Source organism: Lissotriton helveticus, chromosome 2_1 (genome assembly GCF_964261635.1).
Source record: "Lissotriton helveticus chromosome 2_1, aLisHel1.1, whole genome shotgun sequence".
NCBI lineage: Eukaryota > Metazoa > Chordata > Amphibia > Caudata > Salamandridae > Lissotriton > Lissotriton helveticus.
Window position 1 is genome coordinate 1,079,612,902 of NC_136059.1, and position 20,789 is coordinate 1,079,633,690.

Below are 20,789 nucleotides of genomic sequence, written 5' to 3' on the forward strand. Positions count from 1 at the left end.
GGGGTGGGGGGGGGGGGGACTGGTTCCTGGTATCAATGGCGGTGTGCGAAGGGGAGGGATATGAGAGGTATGTGGCTTGCTAGTGGAGTTTAAGGTAGTTGGAGCATGGCCTAGGTTCTTATATTCACTGAGCAGTGACACTGTGAGGTTCTTTTAGTTACATTGATTGCTGGTCACTTGTTCTCTTAGTCTTTTCCCCAGCCGCCTCTATAAATCGTTGAAAGGCGACACAGCATCTGTGCATCTCTGCCTCCGTGGCATGCCTTCACTGCTTTTCTGCAGGATCTTATCCCCTTGTTTTTAAATATTGGTTTCAGTACTAGTCGGCGTTCAACTTGCAGTTCCAAGCAGATACACAGTAGGTGTAAGACACTCTCTTCCACTTTCCCACATAAGTGGCAGTTAGTCGGTAAAATGCCCATTCGGAAGTGAAGGTATTTTTCTTTCATTCTCTTATTGAATCCTGCACCCAAATAAGATTGTGGGAAGGGCCTGGTGTGGCTCTGGAAAACAAACCATCCGTGGGCCCTACCTTTGAGCACTACCTTGTATTCCACTATAGACAGCCTCTTCACTGCCTTGTTTACAAGTTGTTTAAAACTGCTGTGAGACCTTGAGGACACCGAGAGATCCTCATGGCCTAGACGATTTATTGATGCTGTCAAGTAGCCCATGGCTCCACATTCCTTCTTTAAGTGTATTTCATTCCATAAATGGGTGTTCAATGTTCCTGGTTCGGACTTTTAATCCTGTGCCAGCATTTAACATAGGCACTTTTGTGAGTGATTTCTTGGGGCTGAAGGCCAAAATCCAGCCTGATTTGGGTGGACAAGACATAATTTGGTAGGTTGAATAGCATTCTTACAGGACTTGAGACTCTGCTGTCCAGAGTGTCCGCATCTTTTCCCCTCAGTCACTTGCTCCCATAAGTATTAGCCAGAATGAGCTTTGCTTGTAGGACCTGTAGCAGTGGGGTAAGGTTTGGGCTGGCAGTTTTGTATTTATTGGATTTTAAAGCTACCACAATTGAGTTACCTCTTCTCTTGATGGCTTCTTTTTTGTGTTTTAAATGTACTTTTGTTGTCTATTATCACCCCAAGTACTTGTATTCTTCAACTGATTCTATTGATGAACCTGCCAATTACCAGCAATAACTGGATGTTATCTTTTTTCGATTTAGTCGCAATACCTTCGATTTGTCAACATTAATAGTGAGACCATTGGTAGCTGAGTCGCTGCTGGTTGTGTCTAGCAGGTGTTGGAGACCAATAGGGGTTCAACTGATCAACACAAGGTCGCCTGCATACAGCAGATTAGAGAGTAAGAACCCGCCAAGCCTTGGAGCATGTAATTTGCAGTTGTTCAATGCCGTCGATAGATCACTCATATACAATTTGAACAGCATCGAGGACAGTTCACACCCGTATTTCAGTCCTATGGTTGCTGGAATTTTTCTGGACAGAAAGTTGCCATCTTCTAGCTTGACTATGACCCATGTGTTAGTGTGTAAGAGTTACCTGGTTTAAAAGAGCAGATGGTATTTTCATTATCTCAAGTTAAGCCCAGAGTTTGTTTCTGTCACTGTTATCAAAAGCTGAGGATTAGTCGATAAAACACAGAGTGGGAGTTTGGGTGCTTTGGGGCCATTTATTAGTAGCGACAGGGCGAGTATGTTCGTTGTGGTTCCCATACCCTTGTAGAAGCCCGTCTGGTTGATGGGATTAATCGATTTTTCTTTTGCTAGGGTAGTAAGGTCATCCAATAACCATCCAATCCAATAACATCAAAATGGCACTGGATGAGGGCAGTTCTATGATTCTGGTGCTGTTGGATCTCTTCGCCGCCTTTGATACGGTGTCTCGATCGTTTAAAGGACGTAGGTTTGGAAAGAACTATCTGTCATGGATGGAAAGTTTCCTATCCGGACGCTCTCAAGAAGTTTGGCTGGGCTCCCACAAATCCACCTATAGGGAGCTCAACAAGGGAGTGCCACAGGGCTCATGTTTAAGTCCGACACTTTTTAATGTGTATGTGGCCCCCTTGGCCAACTTAGCAAGATCATTTGGGTTTACTCCGGTGTCGTACGCTGACGACACCCAACTTCTCTTTCCTTTTAAAAGTCTGACCCCTGCAATAAAAAGATCATTTGCAGATGGAATGAGAGCTATATCAGAATGGATGTCATCAAACTGTCTTCAATGCAACGTTGAGAAAACAGAGGTCATGCTGTTTGGACAAGCGGCAACACACTGGTCACCTGAATGGTGGCCCTCAGAATTAGGTCCTGTTCACAGCCCTAAGAGTACGGTAAAAAACCTGGGAGTGTTATTAGATCAGACACTCACGTTTAAAGATCATGTAAACCAGGTGGCTGGTACCTGCTTTCGGGCAATTGGGATGCTAAAAAGAGTGTTTCCCTATTTACCAGACAGCCACAGGAAAACACTTGTGCAGGCGCTGGTCATCAGCAGAGTGGATTACTGTAACGGTCTCCTTTTAGGAGCCAACGAAGGACAACTTAATAAGTTACAAGTAGTCCAAAATACGGCGGCAAGGACAGTCCTGAACGTTCCCCCTAGGACTCCTTCCCGCCCCCTGCTGACCAGACTCCACTGGTTACCGGTGAGGAAACGAGTGCAGTTTAAGACACTATGTACCATCCACAAAAGTGTGATAGGCGAAGGCCCAAGATATTTGGCCGAAATTTTTCGGCCACACGTTCCTGGGCGCTCTCTGCGTTCTAGCAGTCAACAGTTACTGCAGATACCTAGAATAAAGAAGTCCAGACAAGGAGGCCGAGCGCTGGCTCATGTGGGACCAGTGCTCTGGAACTCTTTACCTCTTGAGCTGAGATCACTCACTAGTCACCTGACTTTCCGGAAGACCCTAAAAACATACTTATTTACCAGTAACTAATTTCTTCCCTGTATGATGTACTATCCCTTGAATAAGACCATCTGGAGCACTATTCTTACTGTCAAAGCGCGGAGATACCCCTTTGGGGGTTTATTCAGGCGCTATATAAGAATATAAAATATAAAATAAATAAATCCAGGAGGAGGCCAGCATAGTATTTGGCCTCAATATCGAATAATGCTACAAGCCTGTAGCTATTTGCTTTGTTCTTGTTGCCTTCCTTGTATATTAGGGAAATAATACCAGGAGTCAGGTATGCTATCTCCTCACGAGATTTGTTCAAACAGCAGTAGTAGTGCAGTCGCTCTTTAATTAAAAATATTTTAATAGGATCGGAGGGATCCCGTTAGGGCCCAGTGCAACCTCCTGCTTTCCTTTGGAAATCCTGTTCTTGATCTGTCGATTTGTAAATCAAAGAAGATCCTTTGCTGCTTGAATGCTTTGGTCAGGGGACTTGCCTCAGGGATGTAGCTAGAGCTGTGCTTCCCAGTTCTAAGACCGTCTTCCTCTGAATTGAAATGTTGCAGTAGGTGAGTTGCACAGGCTTCTTCAGTTAGATGTGAGTTGATTCTATGTATGATCGGATTTTCTAAGCTGTTTATTGTGCACCAAAATCTTGCACCGTTGTTAGTCTTTGATTCATACAGTAGCCTGACCCACTGATTATCATCCAGTTGTCTTTTCGCTTGGCAGATTACTTTTTTTCTTATTCTCTTTTAGTTGCGTTAGCTCCTTCTTAATGATGGGGTCATATCCTGTTTGCCAGTGCCTGTGTAATGTTTTGTTTATTGCTTTCTTGAGATCCCGGAGTTGGGGGATCTTGGACTTGAAGGGGTAGTTGTTTTGGTTGTCTAACAAACAACGTGGGATCTGTTTTTGTAGGGTTTCCCTAGATGTTGAGCCGGAACCGGCCCTTGCTGTGTACATTTCTCCTTATAGTTTGATGAAGAGTTCCCAGTGCGTTATCATGTTTATATCTGCTTCTTCATGGTTATCCCAAAGTATCTTAGCAGAAGCCTGCAATGTTTCTGATTGGTTGGCTTTGCATTTTATCCTCCTGAAGTTCTCAGTGTGTATGGAGTCTGGGTCCTCCACAGGCTCGTCTAGTATCAAACTAAATATGGTCATGGTGATTTCCTGTGGTAGATTATCGCTTTGATCTTGGGTCCCTATTTGAAAGCCAGCAATCTTACTGATATGTAGTAAGGTGACAAAGGTATAGTCTATTAGGGTACTTGCGGCAGTGTTGTGAAATGTTGCGGTCGGATGCTGGGCACCCGTGTAGCGTCCGTTTAATGGCAAAATGCTTAGATGTTCCATATCCCTTATGAAATTCCTGGCGAGTGCTGATTGATTTGTCTTATTGCTCTGTTCCTGGCGAGGAATGTTCCAGGCCATATATTGTTCCTTCAGTAACTCGTCCCTTTTTTGGGGCCCTAGTAAATGCATATTAAAGTCACCTGTCAGCAGTAGGTTGGGCGTTGATTCTTCTGAGACAAATCTGATTATTTCATATCTCACTAATTTTACTCCTTTGGTTTTATCACGTGGATGTATGTATATGTTTAGCAATATTATTTGTTGATTTGTGTTGCCATCCCATATGTTCACTCTGAGAGCTTTAATTGCATTTGTAGGGGTTATGATAGTATCTACATCTTCAGTCGCCGTTATGGTCCTAATTGATGAGAAGATTATTAGTCCACTCTTTACGTGCCCATATTTATCTCCATTTACTGCTGGTGTATGATGTGTTTTGAAGACATGTAAGTGAATGGGTTCTTCTAGCCATGTCTCTTGTAGTAGAATGAAGTTGAAGCCATTGAAGTAATCCAGGAGGTCTCTATCTGATATTTTGTTTCCTAAGCCATATATATTCCATGAGCAGATTCGTAGCTGGTGATCTCCTGGTGAAGTTGTTTTGTTCTAAGTCAAGTACTCTCGCCACGTTGATATATTGTTCTGGCTAAACAAGACCAGTCTTCCAGTGTGGTCACTAGGTTCTGGTCTTATCGTTCTGTCAGTAGTGCGTCCGTGATGAGGGCCCCTTCAGGCATGGATTGAGATTTCTGCCCAGTGATGGGGTACATGGAGTTACTTGATCTACTCTGTTTGTTATCAAGGGGTCTGGATTGCCCGGCTATTGAAGGAGGAGTTTTTTAATTCCCCACACCTTTAGTTAGACCTCTTAATCCAGAATCCTCCTCACTATATCCTCTGAGTAAGTAAGTAAGTAAGTAAAAGGATTTATAAAGCGCATGGCTGCCCGGGAGCGTCCCAGCGCTGAGAGTGCAATGGAGAACTGAGGAGAAGTGGAAGGGTGAAAGGGATGGATTATGAGTTATTGTGGGAAAAGGTGGGTCTTCAGCAATTTACGAAATTTCATATGGTTAGGTTCAGAGCGCATCCGAGTTGGAAGAGAGTTCCACAGGGTTGCGGCTGTGACCGAAAAACGTCGTCCTCCCGTACGGGCCTTCTTGACTCTGTGCACAGTGGCCAAGTTGCCTTGAGATGAGCGCAGGGACCTGTTGGGTTTGTAGGGGTAGAGCATAGTCCTCAGCATAGGGGGCCCTTTACCCTGCAGTGATCTGTGAGTAATACAAAGGGCCTTAAATTTGATCCTTTCATGGATCGGCAGCCAATGGAGAGCTCTAAGCGCTGGTTTAGCAGATGCTCTTCGAGCGGTGCCTGTAAGTAGCCTGTGAGGACCATGTTGCCTATGTTACTTCTTGGCTTGAGAGTTATTTGATTGTTTTGAACTCTATTCTTTCAAAATCATTCAAATTATGTCAGCCAAACTACTGATCGATCTAAATAATCGTAGAATGTTCCCTCATTGAGAATATCCCCGCTACCTCTAGACTTTAATTCGGGAATGAACAGTTTTGAGTGGCTTTTGATTTGTGGCTGTTTGGTAGTTGGAAGATTAGCCTGAATGGCCTGACCCTCTTGAGGATGGAGATTTAGAGAGTCTGCTTGAGCTTCGAGGTCTTCCCTGGTGGAATGAATTACTTTTGTTGAGGAGATTGGATTAGCATGTCTATTTTTCATTGAAATGGCCGGCTTACTGCTACTTGCGATCTTCATGCTTTCCTCTAATGCTTTATAAAACGGCTCGGGCAGTTCTTCCTTGGCCTTTCCAGCTCAGGTTCGGAGCACTCCGTGATTGGTGTGGCCAGTTGGCTCACATTTACCACTAGGATGTGTGGACCAGGAACTAGTTTTAAATTCCCACTTCCCATTTCGGTTGTCTAATTTGCACCCCAGCTGGTTTGCATATGTGTGTGCAATATGCAATATCACCAGCATACTAATAGGTCGCATTTAAGCATGGGCGTAAAATCTGTTCAATTCGCGGTATTTGCGGATTTTCTGCAATTTCGCGGTCTGCGAATCTCGCAAAATTGCAGAAAAATCCGCGAAATCGCGATCGGGATGGATTTTCAAAAACTGAAGTACATTAAGCACTTACAGGGTTACAGCAGGTGCCCAAGTTGAAGCTAATTTCTTTGTAACCATTTACAAAATGGTTACAAAGAAATTAACTTCAACTTGGGCACCTGCTGTAACCCTGTAAGTGCTTCCTGAGCAGCGCCTCCAGAGTTGTTGCCTATTTGCAACTATTCTCTGACCCTGCTCTGACCCTCGAAGCAGGGTCGGAGAATAGTTAAAAGTATGGCACAATGCTCCAGGCTGTCACAAAAATTAAACCACAACAGGAAGCACTTACAGATAAGGAAGCAGGTGCCAGACTTGAAGCTCAAATTCAGTTACATATTAACCAGCCCCCGGTTGAGGCTGTGCAGGTGTGCTTTCTCCCCATAATCTACAGTGGTGAACCAGAGGGTGTTGTGATGAACCAGAAGGTGCAGTTGTGAACCAGAGGGTGCTGTAATGAACCAGAGGGTGGCAGTGGTGAACCAGAGGGTGGCAGTGGTGAGCCAGAGGGTGCTGTAATGAACCAGAGGGTTGCAGTGATGAACCAGAGGGTGGCAGTGATGAACCAGAGGGTGACAGTGATGAACCAGAGGGAGGCAGTGGTGATCTAGAGGGTGGCATTGATGAACCGGAGGGTGGCAGTGGTGAACCAGAGGGTGTCAGTGGTAAACCAGAGGGTGGCAGTGGTGAACCAGAGGGTGCTGTGATGAACCAGAGGGTGGCAGTGATGAACCAGAGGGTGACAGTGATGAACCAGAGGGTGGCAGTGGTGAACCAGAGGGTAGCAGTGATGAACCAGAGGGTGGCAGTGATGAACCAGAGGGTGGCAGGGGTGAACCAGAGGGTGGCAGTGGTGAACCAGAGGGTAGCAGTGATGAACCAGAGGGTGGCAGTGATGAACCAGAGGGTGGCAGGGGTGAACCAGAGGGTGGCAGTGGTGAACCAGAGGGTGGCATTGATGAACCAGAGGGTGGCAGTGGTGAACCAGAGGGTGGCAGTGATGAACCAGAGGGTGGCATTGATGAACCAGATGGTGGCAGGGGTGAACCAGAGGGTGGCAGTCGTGAACCAGAGGGTGGCAGTGGTGAACCAGAGGGTGGCAGTGATGAACCAGAGGGTGGCAGTGATGAACCAGAGGGTGGCAGTGATGAACCAGAGGTTGGCAGTGATGGACCAGAGGGTGGCAGGTGTGAACCAGAGGGTGGCAGTGGTGAACCAGAGGGTGGCAGTGATGAACCTAAGGGTGGAAGTGATGAACCAGAGGGTGGCAGTGATGAACCAGAGTGTGACAGTGGTGAACCAGAGGGTGACAGTGGTGAACCAGAGGGTTCTGTGATGAACCAGATGGTGGCAGGGGTGAACCAGAGGGTGTCAGTGGTGAACCAGAGGGTGTCAGTGGTGAACCAGAGGGTGCTGTGATGAACCAGAGGGTGGCAGTGGTGAACCAGAGGGTGGCAGTGGTGAACCAGAGGGTGGCAGTGATGAACCAGAGGGTGGCAGTGATGAACCAGAGGGTGTCAGGGGAGAACCAGAGGGTGGCAGTGATGAACCAGAGGGTGTCAGGGGTGAACCAGAGGGTGCTGTGATGAATCATAGGGTGGCAGTGATGAACCAGAGGGTGGCAGTGGTGAACCAGAGGGTGGCATTGATGAACCAGAGGGTGACAGTGATGATCCAGAGGGTGGCAGTGGTGAACCAGAGGGTGGCAGTGATGAACTAGAGGGTGGCAGTGATGAACAGAGGGTGGCAGTGGTGAACCAGAGGGTGCTCTGATGAACCAGAGGGTGGCAGTGATGAACCAGAGGGTGGCAGTGGTGGACCAGAGGGAGCTGTGATGAACCAGAGGGTGGCAGTGATGAAGCAGAGGGTGGCAGTGGTGAACCAGAGGGTGCTGTGATGAATCAGAGGATGGCAGTGATCAACCAGAGGGTGACGGTGATGATCCAGAGGGTGGCAGTGGCATACCAGAGGGTGGCAGTGATGAAGCAGAGGGTGGCCGTGATGATCCAGAGGGTGACAGTGATGAACCAGAGGGTGGCAGTGGTGAACCAGAGGGTGGCATGATGAACCAGAGGGTGGCAGTGGTGAACCAGAGGGTGGCAATGGTGAACCAGAGGGTGGCAGTGATGAACCAGAGGGTGACAGTGATGAACCAGAGGATGGCAGTGATGAACCAGAGGGTGACAGTGGTGAACCAGAGGGTGACAGTGATGAACCAGAGGGTGGCAGTGGTGAACCAGAGGGTGCTGTGATGAACCAGAGGGTGGCAGTGATGAACCAGAGGGTGACAGTGATGAACCAGAGGGAGACAGTGGTGAACCAGAGGGTGGCAGGTGTGAACCAGAGGGTGGCAGTGACGAATCAGAGGGTGGCAGTGGTGAACCAGAGGGTGGCAGTGATGAACCAGAGGATGGCAGTGATGAACCAGAGGGTGGCGCTGCTAAACTGCCCGGGAGCCCTGTGGGTGTGAGCCCCTGGGCTGCTGAGCTGCCCAGGGGTTGTGAGACCACGCGCTACTGAACTGCCCCGGGGCCCAGTGGGTGTGAGCCCCCATGCTGCTGAACTGCCCCGGAGCCCTCTCAGTGTGAAAATCATTCATGCTCAATTGCCTGGGAGCCCTCTGGGTGTGAGCACACATTGTGATAAGTGTCCCCCTGCCCCCAGTACATAAATACCCGTACTGCACAGCACCATTATGCTCTTGCACCATGAAGTCTGGTGCCTGGATGCTCCTGATCCGTGTAGGTGGTACCACCGTCTGGTGCAGTCAAAATGTAAAGTCATAACTTGCTACACAGCACCAATAAACATGTGTCGCCCCTGGCACCGGTATGCGCATGTACCAGGCGTGGAGCACCCGCATGCCACTGCACCCAACTGCCCAGCATCAGCATATGCCTGTACGGGGCAGTTAAGTATGAGATGGGACATTGTCCAGCAGTAGCAGCTGCATGCGCCTGAACCCACTGAGCAGGATCAGAATGGCTTTGTACCTACACGCGCAGCAGAGTTATCTTGGACATCTGAAGGATTCTGTAGTCCTGTGCCAAACGTATTTTTGCATCCATGAGTTTCCCGAGCACCATCCCCGTGTAGCTCCTGTGACCAGGTGGCTGCTTTCTCCTCATCTGCTGCTCTGCTCGGTCTCTGACCCTTTATTAACAAGATGCATGTGAACTCGATAAGAAGCCCCGCCCGTTTGTAGTAGTAGTTTAAATATTAATTTCGTAACCTGACTATTAAATGGCATAATGCTTTGAAAAGAGAGAATGTTTTATTTCATTTGCAGTTTAAAATCATAATATGATATTATTTTAAAACGTTGCCTTTGCCAGAAAAAGTAACAAATTGTAATTATCATATGCTTGCTGCCATTTACATTTAGCACTAGGTAAATACGTTTTTTGTTTAGTTAATTAAAACCTTACCAATTTTCACATAAAAGGATAATACAGCAGAATTCATAAATAAAAGAGCATATCATAAAATCATTAATTCCTTGTGCCAAGGTAATCAGAGCACGGTACAATGGTTGTTATCAAAAGCATTCTTGGCTTTTCTGTTTTCTCAAAACATGTGCATGTTACTGGCACGTAAAGTAACTAGTGTATTATAGATGAGGATGAATAAGTTTAATCTCTTGATTTGATAACAAGCCATAACAAAAAGATGTGAAACATTAAAAGTTGTGTGTCTACCAACAAAAGGAATAAATAAGGGGATAGGGTATGAGGGGGCGTTTTTATATTGTTGTAAAATCCGGGTTTGAGTCTCTGTAAAAGTGTGAAACAATGCTAAACTTGGTTGGTCTATGGACAGGCGGGATGGTCTTTTACTGATGTACGTTGTGCTCCAGCTCAAGGTGAAGGGTCCTGATCATTCCGGTATTCCAAGTGACTGTATCATAGCCCACATTTTATGAGCATGAGGCTTGGAAGTCCCAGGTAACCTGGGTGGGGGGGGGGGGACTGGTTCCTGGTATCAATGGCGGTGTGCGAAGGGGAGGGATATGAGAGGTATGTGGCTTGCTAGTGGAGTTTAAGGTATTTGGAGCATGGCCTAGGTTCTTATATTCACTGAGCAGTGACACTGTGAGGTTCTTTTAGTTACATTGATTGCTGGTCACTTGTTCTCTTAGTCTTTTCCCCAGCCGCCTCTATAAATCGTTGAAAGGCGACACAGCATCTGTGCATCTCCGCCTCCGTGGCATGCCTTCACTGCTTTTCTGCAGGATCTTATCCCCTTGTTTTTAAATATTGGTTTCAGTACTAGTCGGCATTCAACTTGCAGTTCCAAGCAGATACACAGTAGGTGTAAGACACTCTCTTCCACTTTCCCACATAAGTGGCAGTTAGTCGGTAAAATGCCCATTCGGAAGTGAAGGTATTTTTCTTTCATTCTCCTATTGAATCCTGCACCCAAATAAGATTGTGGGAAGGGCCTGGTGTGGCTCTGAAAAACAAACCATCCGTGGGCCCTACCTTTGAGCACTACCTTGTATTCCACTATAGACAGCCTCTTCACTGCCTTGTTTACAAGTTGTTTAAAACTGCTGTGAGACCTTGAGGACACCGAGAGATCCTCATGGCCTAGACGATTTATTGATGCTGTCAAGTAGCCATGGCTCCACATTCCTTCTTTAAGTGTATTTCATTCCATAAATGGGTGTTCAATGTTCCTGGTTCGGACTTTTTAATCCTGTGCCAGCATTTAACATAGGCACTTTTGTGAGTGATTTCTTGGGGCTGAAGGCCAAAATCCAGCCTGACTTGGGTGGACAAGACATAATTTGGTAGGTTGAATATCATTCTTGCATAACTTGAGACTCTGCTGTCCAGAGTGTCCGCATCTTTTCCCCTCAGTCACTTGCTCCCATAAGTATTAGCCGGAATGAGCTTTGCTTGTAGGACCTGTAGCAGTGGGGTAAGGTTTGGGCTGGCAGTTTTGTATTTAATGGATTTTAAAGCTACCGCAATTAAGTTACCTCTTCTCTTGATGGCTTCTTTTTTGTGTTTTAAATGTACTTTTGTTGTCTATTATCACCCGAAGTACTTGTATTCTTCAACTGATTGTATTGATGAACCTGCCAATTACCAGCAATAACTGGATGTTATCTTTTTTCGAATTAGTCGCAATACCTTCGATTTGTCAACATTAATAGTGAGACCATTGGTAGCTGAGTAGCTGCTGGTTGTGTCTAGCAGGTGTTGGAGACCAATAGGGGTTCAACTGATCAACACAAGGTCGTCTGCATACAGCAGATTAGAGAGTAAGAACCCGCCAAGCCTTGGAGCATGTAATTTGCAGTTGTTCAATGCCGTCGATAGATCACTCATATACAATTTGAACAGCATCGAGGACAGCTCACACCCCTATTTCAGTCCCATGGTTGCTGGAATTGTTCTGGACAGAAAGTTGCCATCTTCTAGCTTGACTATGACCCATGTGTTAGTGTGTAAGAGTTGCCTGGTTTAAAAGAGCAGATGGTATTTTCATTATCTCAAGTTAAGCCCAGAGTTTGTTTCTGTCACTGTTATCAAAAGCTGAGGATTAGTCGATAAAACACAGAGTGGGAGTTTGGGTGCTTTGGGACCATTTATTAGTAGCGACAGGGCGAGTATGTTCGTTGTGGTTCCCATACCCTTGTAGAAGCCCGTCTGGTTGATCGGATTAATCGATTTTTCTTTTGCCCAGGTAGTAAGGTCATCCAGGAGGAGGCCAGCATAGTATTTGGCCTCAATATCGAATAATGCTACAAGCCTGTAGCTATTTGCTTTGTTCTTGTCGCCTTCCTTGTATATTAGGGAAATAATACCAGGAGTCAGGTATGCTATCTCCTCACGAGATTTGTTCAAACAGCAGTAGTACTGCAGTCGCTCTTTAATCCAATTTTTAAAAATATTTTAATAGGATCGGAGGGATCCCGTTAGGGCCCAGTGCAACCTCCTGCTTTCCTTTGGAAATCATGTTCTTGATCTGTCGATTTGTAAATCAAAGAAGATCCTTTGCTGCTTGAATGCTTTGGTCAGGGGACTTGCCTCAGGGATGTAGCTAGAGCTATGCTTCCCAGTTCTAAGACCGTCTTCCTCTGAATTTAAATGTTGCAGTAGGTGAGTTGCACAGGCTTCTTCAGTTAGATGTGAGTTGATTCTATGTATGTTCGGATTTTCTAAGCTGTTTATTGTGCACCAAAATCTTGCACCGTTGTTAGTCTTTGATTCATACAGTAGCATGACCCACAGATTATCATCCAGTTGTCTTTTCGCTTGGCAGATTACTTTTTTCTTATTCTCTTTTAGTTGCGTTAGCTCCTTCTTAATGATGGGGTCATATCCTGTTTGCCAGTGCCTGTGTAATGTTTTGTTTATTGTTTCTTGAGATCCCGGAGTTGGGGGATCTTGGACTTGAAGGGGTAGTTGTTTTGGTTGTCTAACAAACAACTTGGGATCTGTTTTTGTAGGGTTTCCCTAGATGTTGAGCCGGAACCGGCCCTTGCTGTGTACATTTCTCCTTATTGTTTGATGAAGAATTCCCAGTGCGTTATCATGTTTATATCTGCTTCTTCATGGTTATCCCAAAGTGTCTTAGCAGAAGCCTGCAATGTTTCTGATTGGTTGGCTTTGCATTTTATCCTCCTGAAGTTCTCAGTGTGTATGGAGTCTGGGTCCTCCACAGGCTCGTCTAGTATCAAACTAAATATGCTCATGGTGATTTCCTGTGGTAGATTATCGCTTTGATCTTGAGTCCCTATTTGAAAGCCAGCAATCTTACTGATATGTAGTAAGGTGACAAAGGTATATTCTATTAGGGTACTTGCGGCAGTGTTGTGAAATGTTGCGGTGTGAGCACGGGTCTGTCGGTGATCCTGAGTGGATGGAGCTCATGACCTTGCGTGTCTCGACGTCGCTGACGTTGAACCAGGAGGTCAGGCGGTTGGTGCTGTTGGTGTTTGGGAGAGGGGTGGAGTCTGGCGTGGTCGGGTCAGTCGGGGTGTTGAAGCTTTCGTGGATGTCGGCGATCTTGCGGTGGAAGAAGATGGCCAGTGAGTCGCACAGTTCCTGTGAGGGCAGGATGTCGTTGATGTTGGCTCTGGGGTTGGAGAGTTCTTTTACAATGCGGAAGAGCTATTTGCTGTTGTGTGCGTTGCTATCCAGGCGGTCTTTGAAGGAGGATCTCTTGGCTGATCCGATGAGGTGGCGGTGTCTGCGGGTGGCGTCCTTGAGGGCTGCGTGGTTGTCCGGTGTGCGTTCGTGGAGCCATTTCTTCTCCAGTTTCCGGCTTGCGCGCTTGGAGGCCAGGAGCCCGTCGGTGAACCAGGTGGCTCTCTTGCTGGCATGGTTGTTGGAGGGTTTCTTCAGTGGGGCGAGGGTGTTGGCACAGTCGTTGTTCCACTGTCTGAGGTTGCGGGCTGCGGCGTCTGGGTTGGTGGGGTCGGTGGGTGGGTTCTTGGAGAGGGTGGTGATCAGCTGATCTTCGGTGACTTTGCTCCAGCAGCGGCAAGACAGCTGTTGGGTGCGATGGTGCGTGGTACGTTTTTTGAAGGTGAAGTGAATGCAGCGGTGGTCGGTCCAGTGGTGTTCGGTTCTGTGGTCGAAGGTGACGTGGGTGCTTGTGGAGAAGATGGCGTCCAGCGTGTGGCCGGCGGTGTGGGTGGACACGGTGACGAGTTGTCTGAGGCCGAGGTTGGCGAGGTTGTCGATCAGCGTGGAGGAGTTGGCGTCGTTGTTGGTCTCGAGGTGGAAGTTCAGGTCCCCGAGGAGGATGTACTCCATGGAGGCGAGTGTGTGGGTGCTGGCGAGGTCGGCGATGGAGTCGCTGAAGCGGGCCCGGGGTCCGGGGGGTCTGTAGATGGGAGTTCCTCTGAGGGTGGTGTTGGGGTCGGTGTGGATCCGGAAGTGCAGGTGTTTGGCGGTGTTGAGGGAGTCGTCTGCGTGGGTGGTGACCTTGAGGGTGGACTTATGGACGATGGCTATTCCAACGTAATCAACTCCCTGCCGTACGGACACGAGATCATCAAGGGCACAACCAGTATACTAATAAACAAGTTAACAACAAAAATCTTTAAAAGAGGCTTTGGGTTGCCGAAATCTGCCTCGCCAGCTCAAGTGATACTTGAATTGGGACTTCAAGATAACCATGGAGTGGAGGCAGGTGCATTTGTTAAACTGTGTCATAGACTGCGCCGCGCACGGGAGGGTTCCTTGGAGGCCCAACTCTGGCAGGAAATACAGAAAAATCAGACCAGCCACAAGCATCGGCAATTCCTGGATTACAGCCTACAGTTACTAGGCGTAAAAGAGCTCTGGGATATAAATCCATCTCTCCCGGTGCTGAAGTCCGCCATAAAAAAACGTTAGATCGTGGTCCTTTCACTCGGACAGGGCGATACTCTCAAAGAGGAGACACACCTGGGTGGTAATTGCCAATTTTAAAGTGGGTGTTCAGCCGCTCTACTTGTCAAGCACATACGCACTTTATTGGAAACGCAAGTTTATAGCCTTGAGGATGGGAGAATGGCCCTTTCTGAAGAACCTCCCGGAATGGCGCAGGCCGGGTAGCAGCACTGAATGCAGATTGTGTGGCTAACATTCAGAAACCATGGAACATATCGTCTGTGCATGCCTTGCACTGCTCACAGCCAGACGGTCACTGTTGCGAGGTCAATGTATTATGTTGGGAGTTCGAGCTTGCCGCCAAGCAATAATGGCCGCTCTCAAGCCTGGCAACACCATAAAGCCTTAAAACTCCTTGAAGCCACACTCCAATCCAAAGTCTCCCCATCATAGCAGAGCTGTCGAGTTAACAGATACAATATCCGAATCAGAGACTACAAGAATTCCAGAGTTATGTACTGTATCAGAACATTATCAGATCTTAATGGCCCCCCGAATTTTAATTCATTTTAAATTAATTGTTTTAAAACTTTTATCACAGTCATTTCTAGTAATTCATTTTTTGTCATGTTGTAAATTGTAAATGGTTTTTTAAACCAATCAATAAAGACTATTATTTTTAATACATTCAGTAGTGAGGTAGGAGAATCAGGGAGGCAGCATGCTCAACGGAATGGTTGATGAGATATAGGGCCAGATGTAGAAGCCCTAATACCGGGCGGAAACGGCCGATTTCGGCCGTTTCCGACCGGTATTAGGGTTTTCAGATGTAGGGGGCTGAAAATCACAGAATCGGTATATTTACCGATTCTGTAAATTACCGAATCGGTAAATATACCGATTCTGTAATTCCAAATGTAGGTGGCACAGTTTACAGTGCCACAGGCCCTTAAGAGTCGGAATTTTACCACACAATCCTATTGTGTGGTAAAATACCGAATTCAGGTGTGCATGCACATCTGTGCATGCACACCTGTGCAATGTGACACACAGACATGCCCTTAGGGCATGTATGTGTGCCACATGTCGCACAAGCCTGTACTTGGGGTACTAGAGGGTGTCAAAGTGTCACCCCCTGCACCCTTACAGGATTCGGTATTTACCGATTCGGTAAATACTGAATCAGTATTGCCCATTGATTCCTATGGGCTTCAAGGCCCATAGGAATCAATGGGCAATACCGAATCGGTAAATACCGAATTTTACAGATTCGGTATTCCTGAAATCGGAATTACCTACATCTGCCCCCTTCCCATTTACAGACTCTTAAATACCGAATCGGTAAAATTCGGTATTTAAGAGTCTGTAAATGGGAATTACCTACATCTAGCCCATAGACTCCACACCAGTCCAAACCGGCAATAAGTACCAAGAAAAGGTCGGAAGGAAGACAATAAGCCCTGGCGATTATAGAGGGTACTGAGAGGAGAGAAAAACAAGGCTGGATACAGCAATCTCTTCCTCAAAGGTGATGAAGCCAACCAAGGTCTCAGAGTTGGGACGCTGTATAGAAGCACAGTGTCTCATCATGGCCGCCATTGCCTGCGAACGTCCAAGGTCTTGCGAGATCTCGGCCACTTGCTTCCAACAACAAAGTACATTAGACAGATGACCACCATGATCCAGTCATGCTGTTTGCTGCAAATTTTAGGGAGGTGGCCTAAACCATGGGACTGCCCTCCAGTGTACCATACTAACCTTGTTCTTATTGGCGCTGGCTGTGCGGACCATAACACTAATCATAAAGAATTAATTGGGCAGTTCACTCAACTCCACTTCCCTTTCGCATCGGATTGCCATATATGAATATTAGCTTTGAAATTATTGTTAATATAATTAGCCACCCCTCTGTAAGCAGTGCCACAAAGAAGAAAATCATTTAAATCCAGCCTGTGATTTGAACATAGCCAACTTAGATAGCCTGTTAGAGGTGATATGAGTTTCCTGCAAGAAACCAACAGTTGGGTTGTGTCCCTTTATCCAGGCCTCTACTGTATGTTCTTTTTTCCCATTGTTTATACCTTTGACACTTAATGAAAATAGCCTAAGCATTTCACCACATAAATAGAAACAGCCCTTTTAATTCATAGCACCATGACAATATTATACTAAGATAGCCTACCCTAAGCTATCATATGTGCAAAACATGAAACCCACACAGTGTACTATAAAGTGCAAAGAAGGGTTTATTAAATATATAAAGTGCAAAAAGTGCATGCATATCGTAAAAAATAATATCTCATTAAGTGCTACCATTCTGTCATTTTCTGACCAAGCTCTGAAGCGCATATCCGATAAAGTGCGCTGTGCAAAACATATTCAAGACATACACATTCTAAACCAAATAGAAGAGCCTGAATAGCCATCTTTCTTTCCTTTCTCAATTTAGAGCCCCTTTCGAGACTCCTATAATTACTTCTCATAAATCATATATTGTCCTGTCTTCTGCACCTCCTTTTATTCTTGCACTCCCCTCCTTCCCACTCTTGCACCCTTTGCCACACCAACCACCCCCATTGTTGTAACAGGAGCACCTCCCCACCTCTTGAGCAAAGCACTATCTCCCAGCCCGCAGGCAACCAACACCATGATAGTGTTGCTGTTCTCCAATTTTCTGCAAAGCAACCCCTCCTCCTCTTTTTCTTGTTCACCTGACCACTTAGTTCATGTGTCCCACATATTATTAGGATCAAGCTATAACTTGTCAGTGTTGGCATTAGAGTGACCTAATTCAGCTATACACTCCCTTTCAGTTCTGTTAAGAAAGCTTGTGCCTCTGCAATCTGGGAGAAAAAATAGAATCATCCTTTTGAGAGAACTTTCAACTTTGACATTTGAACCATATGAACCTGGGCACCTGCTGCCTGAAACAACTAAATCATATTTCTAAATTCTCTGCACCTGCACATAGATTGTCTGTCATATCAGAAAACAACTGTAAGATGAACAAATTCTGTACTGCAAAAGTATTTTTCTTAATGGTCTTTGCCGGGACTGTCTCTTTAATCCTCTGATCTGCACACTTGATTCTTAGCATTGGGTGGGATGTGTGAAGTCACTTGGTTTGGCTGCATTATAGTCCAATCTTGGGAAAGTTTTTGCAGGATTTGAGATCCAACTAAAGATTTGACATACGCAACAGACCGCTCCCTGTCCTCTTTTCTTTCAGGCACTCAAGCAATTCTCAGATGGGACAACCTTAAATAGTTTTCCAAATGCTCCTGCTTCTCATGAAAAAAACTAATCTCCTTCTCAAACTGTGAAGTCTGTGAGACACAGTGGATGGTTTATGTATTGGTGAGACACCCATCGTACCTCTCTGGCAGTGGTTACAACTGCTCTGTTGAGCTGACGGTGTCCCACCCGCCGTATTTAGACATGGGCTGGTTGAACCACCATCTGCATCAACTGACTGTCTTTCGTCACATAAGTGGTGCACCTCCTTCAACTCAGCAAACTCCTCTGCTGGCTAACAGTAGTCCATCACTGTCAAGCTGGTGGGTTTGCTTCGAGCCTGTTTAGATTCCCCCTTTGTGCTGGCACTGTCCTAGCTGCGGATTCCTAATGAAGTGAGTCCTTGTTGTAGTGGAAATTGGTAAGTACTACTTATAAATGTGCACTATACATATAGCTTGTGTTTGCTTCATAAATATATGTAGGAAATGTGTTATGCCCCTTTTTTTTTACATCTAGCATAGCACACATACAACATACACACAATATTGAATGTACACCCATAGGCACCTCAACACCCAAAACAAACACATCAAACAAATTTTTTAAGTGTCAATACAAGTGTGTTGAATTTACCTTGATAAGTTGTACAATGAACACTACTGCATTACACATAAGAAAAGAACTGTATGTAGAAGCAATGTAAACATACATGAGGCCAGGGGGCGCTAGGTGGCAGACAACTGTAATGACCATTCCTCTGTGAGGCTCCGGTAGCTTGGCCACACTATTCTGCATTTCTCCTCCAAAGATCGGGAGAAACCTGCCGCCGCTTGTTGAAATAGGTGCCCTCCTACTGTGGTGCGACTTTCAGCTTTCCCGGTCCTCCTGAACTGTTCACCGGGCAACCTCTACACTGCAGCGGGAGGTGAGCGCTGATGTGCTCAGAGCCTTCAGCGGCCGCCGCCGCTCCGCAAGCCCCAGGACTCTCGCGTGGCACAGGGCCACAACAACGGACTGCACGCCGATCCTGATGCGCTATTTGGGACCGATCTACACCTCCTGACAGCTCCTGGAAGTCCTGTTGGGAGATCCGCATCTGCAGCTTCCTGGCCTTCCACAGCGATCACGTGTGGGGAGGTGAGATTGCCGCGTGATAGGCCCAGCCCGGACACAAACGGCGGGTGGACGGAGCACCTGCATCGGCTCGCATCGCGTCAGCTGTGGCCCCCGGCCTCCAACGTCTGCTGCCCTCCGCCGAGCGCTGCTCAACTTCAATGCACTACTCAAGGTCAATGCGCTGCTCAATTTCATACCACTTTCAGACCCTACTATGTCCTGCGCAACCTAGAGAGGGACAGTCAATTGCAGCCAACACCCGAGGTGAGGTGCAGTGTGCCATGGCCTTACTACTTCTCCACCCCCTTTCTCAAGTCCTCAGGGGTGCCTGTGGCGAGGTACACAGCCCCGCGACTCCAGGGTGAAGCGGACATTGCTACGGGCCCACATTGTTACATAAGCTCGCCTTTAGTGCATGACGTCAATTCCCAGCACTGACTCAGAGTTACTGGGACTGGCTCATGGCGGTATTTTGGGATGTTACAATAGGCACCTGTTGCTGACCAACATGCCTGACATACAGACCCTCTGTCTCTTGCTCTGACTAGTAATTTGTTGCAATACGCACCATTGTCAGGCTCCCTCCACTGAGATTCCGCTGCATCAACGGCAACTCCACCTCATCATTCTTATTCTCAGCGCAGTCCGAGTGGTGTTCTGTTCGGGCTCTCTACTGGATCTTTTACCTCTGATCAGCACGTTGCTTGATTCAGGGGAGGCATCAACGGCACTTTGCAAGACAGTGTTTGATCAGCTTCGTCTTGCCGCCATGGGGAAGCCAGAGGGCTGGCAATCCAATCTTGTTTTTGACGTAAAGAAGATCATCACATGATCATGCATGGAGGATCCGGCACAAAATGCTGAGGAACAATCGCAGGCACAGTCTTCCACTCCAAGCAACGAGGTAAAAACACTAGTGCGGGTGATGCAGCACAGTCTCATGGCACTATCCAGCAAAATGAACACAATAAACAGTTGCTTAGACTTTCTGGTGTTGAAAGTGGATAAGCACAATGAGCAAATAAAGGAGGCAGAACGCAGGATCTCGGACACAGAAGATACTACGTCCCAGATGCACCAACAAATGACGCAAATGGACAAACTTCTGAAAGTAATTGAAGGCAAAAACGAGGACTTTGAAGCTCGAAGCCACCGGAACAACATACATGTCATAGGTATTTCAGAAAGTACAAACGCTGGTCGCATGGAAGACTTCATCGAGCGCCTCCTACGAGATACTTTTGGAGCCGACTTCTTCTCTGCCCAACTTATTGTGGAGCAAGCACATTGGCCCCTTGGCCCCAGGCCTTCTCCAGGTGACGTCCCATGTCCCATTGTGTCTCGGCTCCTTAACTATCAGGACCGGGACACTGCACTGGCACACAAGAAGAAGTCATTGCAATATGAAGGCATGGAATTTACCATCTATCCGGACTTCACCGTTGCTGTGCAGGAGGCACGCCGCAAATTCCTGGTGGTGAAACATAAGCTCCAAAAGGCGCAAATTGACTTTGCCCTCATGTATTAAGCGCGCCTACGGGTCATTTATCAAGGCAAGCAAAACATATTTGTGAATTCACAGCAAGTTAAAGACTTCTTTAAATGCATCAAACGCCACTTGCCTCACCGAAATTCCGATGACTGCAGTTTCAGACCACGTTCCCCTGAGGCTGACAGCCCCTCATAGTATTGGAAGACACCAGGAGGTCTCTGAACTTTTAGTTTTCTTTGGTGTTGTTGTTTTTATGC